This window comes from Arachis ipaensis, chromosome B03 (genome assembly GCF_000816755.2).
Source record: "Arachis ipaensis cultivar K30076 chromosome B03, Araip1.1, whole genome shotgun sequence".
Classification (NCBI taxonomy): domain Eukaryota; kingdom Viridiplantae; phylum Streptophyta; class Magnoliopsida; order Fabales; family Fabaceae; genus Arachis; species Arachis ipaensis.
Window position 1 is genome coordinate 9,814,037 of NC_029787.2, and position 4,508 is coordinate 9,818,544.

Here is a 4,508-nt window from a genome sequence, read left to right on the forward strand (position 1 = left end):
TTTGATAAAATAACATAAAAGTTAAAAATAATTTTTAATAAATATAAACAATAATAATAGTATTTGATAAAATTATATTAGATGTTTTAATTTTAAAATTATTTTCAGTTTTTGACAAATGATTTCAACTTAAAAGCACTCCCTAATTTTTAAAGTCAAAAGTGTATAAGCTCTTGAGTATTTTGTTTTTCCAAAGATAATTGATTCTTTTAAAAAGTTTAAGCACATCACTAATAAGACTTATCAAACTCATCCTAAGTCATATTGAAAATTTTAATTTCTTTTTTATTTGTGAAATAATTTGTGATATTTGATATTTTTATATTTTCTATTTTCTGAATTTTTTTTTGTAAAAAACAGAACTAAAACTAATTAAACAGAAAATAAAGGTATGTTAATTATTTTTTCCATAATCTAAAAAATAAAATATTAGAAAAAATATTTCATATTATGAACATATCTGTTCCTAGAAGGTATGATTCTGTTGTATCTAGTATCAATGATGCGTCCAATTTTAAATTTACACGTATATTAAGAAAATAATTAAATGTACGTTATTACTAAATTAAAAAATACTTCAAAAATTGCCATCAACATTAAGTCATTGATAGTGGTAATATTAAAACTAAAAACATTTTTAATTAGTTATACTGAATAAGAGTTGGTGAAAAAGTTTAGACTGGATTCTTTTAAAGGACAATTATTTAATTTATAGCAAAAATTAAAAAAAAATTCAAAATGGATATACTTAAAAGATAAATTAAAAATGAGAGCCGAATCTATAATTTTTAAATAAATATAAAAAAATATACTATTTGAATTATAATTCGTTAGTCCCAAAAACACTATTATATTATAAGTTAGTTTTCAAATCATATCCATTGGTTTTGAATTTACAACATTATTGTGCTACCAAAAGCAGGGCCTTGTCAAAGAGTATAAGTGTTACAAGAAAAACAACATTAGAAACATAAGTAAGCAAAATCCAACTTTGCCACATCCTAATAAAAATCAGAGTCATGTTATCATTATTAATGAATTTGAGTATAAGTTGAAAAAAGAAACAGAAAAAAAATGTATGTTTTGGGTAATTTATTCTACAATGAATTAATACAACTCAATTCAAGTTAGTAATTAAAATAATTTTTTAAAATGAGAAAATTGATTAGACAAAAAAAATAAAAATTAAATAATAACCATTAGATTCATAACTTTTATTATTTTAATATTAAAACAATTAAAATTTTACTTTTTATATTACTAATTTATTCACATGAAGTTTGGTCTAAAAAAATACACGAATTTAATAATAATTTATTAAACAAAAAGAAAAATATATAACACATAGGAGATCGGATAAAAATTTAGTTTTCACTCTCATACATATTTAAAAGCTACATAAAATACAGAGTGAAACAAAATAAAGATAAAAAGGAAAAAAAAAAGACACCTACCATAATATTTTACACACACTCTTGTATATATCTCTGTATTTTCTTTCTCTCTCTCTCTATGTGAATAAGAACCTAAAATTTTATGTAGATTCTCCAAAATATAATACAATTTACTACTTTTATCCTAATAATTGAAGATCAGATATCTAAAAAAAATTTGCAACGAACTTAACATATTCAAAGTTAGAGAGAAACAACATTATAGTTACTTTTTTTTAATACTAAGAATTATAGTTAGTTTAGTTTTAGGGTTTACATAATAACTTTTCAGCCAACGAGCATTTAACCCTATAGTTTAGTTTGGCCATGAAAATGCAAACACAAAGAAAGTTACAAAGAGAAAAGCAAAGGGAAAAGATTGAAGATGAAGCTAAGGTTTAATCTCCAATGACTGTGGCCTAATATATATATATAGTGAACAAATTAATAAAACGTAATAAAAGTATTGAGTGTGTAATAATAATTGTTAGAAACAAGAAATTGAGAGAGTAATCTGAAAAGTGTATTATTGAGTTGTATTCTAGTTGTCTGTTTAAGTTGTTTGGAATGATACAATATAAAAAAATATTTATAGGTACTAAGAGAATCGTAATAATAAAAATGTAATCTCCTATAATAAATATTCAGATATGCTAAATAATACTAATTGATACTAATTCATCCTAATTATATTTTAACAATAATAATTGAAGATGGTCAAGTGGGCATGCGGGTACTGGAAAAATTGACTAATAAGTTGAAGTCAGTGGCTTCAAGTTGCAGCAGTAGGAATAGCCATAATGATTTTTCATAAGAGTAATAAATATTGCTTTGTATCCAAGAGATCAAGCCCCACCTTTGATAGCAACGTTAAGTTAGCACCATACCTTCACACCTTTTTAAAACCATGCCAATTTTTCTTGTTTGTTTTGCTACTCCTCTATATAGTAAATTTATAATAGATTTATTCTTAATCCGTTAAATGACTAAGAAAAAATTGATAAAAAAAACTAAATTATCTTCGGTCACAATTTAAGTAGACTAATAGCAAATTGATATTTCAGAAAAAAGAATTGTTAATTAACAATGGGGGGAAATATGAGGGAGAATACCCTATCCAATCCTTAGTAGTCCTTCCATAATTTAAAGAATATTATTAGGAAAATAGATAAATTAAAAAAAAATTAAGAACTAACAAAAATTTATTGTTTTTGACATTTTTAACATTTTCAACTATCAGTTTAATATTTTTAGTCTATTGTTAATAGTCTAATAATATATTTTTAGTTTATATTTTTAGATATTGACAATTAACTAATATCTAAAAATAATAAATTCCGTTGATCTTCTAATATTACTCGTAGAAAAAATACAAACTAAACTAAACGTCATCATCAAATTATTTTGTCTTTAGTGGTTTGATAAATACATATGTTTGAACTTTGAACTTTGAACTCTAAATAATGCAACCGGGTTTGATAACAATATTTAAGCTGATGATAATCTTAATTTATTGAGAAGGTTATTAATTAACTATCTACGAATGCCCTCAGTGAAAAATATTTTTTTTAAAAGAAAATTATTTTTAGATTTTTAATAATATAAAATATATATAATTTAGTTTTATAGTTTAAGATTTATAATTTAAAACAATTTAAAAAATGAGCTAATATTAACTTAAAAAAATTCCTAACATTATTCTAATTAAATAATGCACAGAATGTAATGTAGGTATAACTTCCATATCTTCATTGAAAATTGTCAAACAAATCCCCCACAGACAATGATTGATTTTATCAAAGCAATAATCTAGCTAGAAAATTCGCGGCAAAATGGAACTAATACATCAAATCAATTTTGGAATCTTAAAAAATGAATTAATATAATAATAATAATAATCCGAGTTGGAAATTGGAATATATACGTTGCTGATTAATATAAAACTTCATGTACAAGAGGATAGTCATGATAATCATGTATATTATCAAATGTGACTAAGATGGTTTCTATGCAAATATCGCCCTTTATGAATGTTACTTTCAAAGTTAGTTATGCATTCACATCAATGTATTGAATATAGTTTTATTGCATTTATGATTTGAGCCAAAGATGACTATGAAGAACGGGAAATATGAGAGAAGGGGAAAGGATAATCTAAATATTTTCTCATCCATTGATTTCAGTAAGGACCAATCTAATAATCCAATATAATAGTCTATAGTTGAGACCAAGTAGAAGATTTTTGTTTAATGAATTGAAAATTAAAGCATGAAATAAACTTAAATTATATAATTAAACCAATAATTTTCTTTTCTTGTCAAGGGTTTGACCAACCGAATTAATAATGATTCTACCAAATAAATTTTCTAGAAGGAAATTATTATTGTTTGCACACACGTAATTAATCAGACGTTAAATCACATGAGATGTTCATCAATAATAATATACTTGCCCCACAAAATGAATTTCATCTCCTATTTAACAGTGAAAATTAAAGTCACTTTAGAAATAATTCTAAAGTTCGTAGTTATAATTATTAACTGCCCAACCCTATCATCATTTTATTTTCTTGAATTTGTGCCTCTAGATTTACTTTCTTCAACAAACATGTGCACGTGAATATATATACTCCTTCAATTTCATACTAACAAAGGAAGGCTCTTTTTTAGTATATGAAAGTAAAAGTGGTGATATACCTTAACATTATAATTTTTAATGTTTTTTAAAAGGGTGGAAGATACATAAATCAGAGTGTCTGATTTTTATACTTCAAATTTTTTTTTTAACAGAAATCTCTCCATCCGATTTCTGTTATCTTACAAATCCCTCGGTCTGATTTCACAAATCCTTCGGTTCGATTTTTGTATCCTCACAAATCGAATGGTCCAATTTCTGTACTTCTCACAAATCGGACGGTTTAATTTTTGTTTATCTAATTAAACGATTCCACATTTGAGAATAACACCCCATCAACTCACATTTTAAAAAAATGCCGTTGCTATTCCAATATCATAAACAAAATCTGACAAAGAAACTCTAAAGTCTAAATATATTTATTCATATATGGTATTGATT

The 4,508-nt window shown here is 24.2% G+C and overlaps 1 protein-coding gene across 1 annotated transcript in view; it reads left to right on the plus strand.

The window, feature by feature from the left end:
- The window catches only part of LOC107628702 (serine carboxypeptidase-like 34), an 11,156-nt gene that overhangs the window by 2,388 nt on the left and 4,260 nt on the right, over positions 1–4,508 (plus strand). The gene's annotated exons all lie outside the window — the stretch shown is intronic.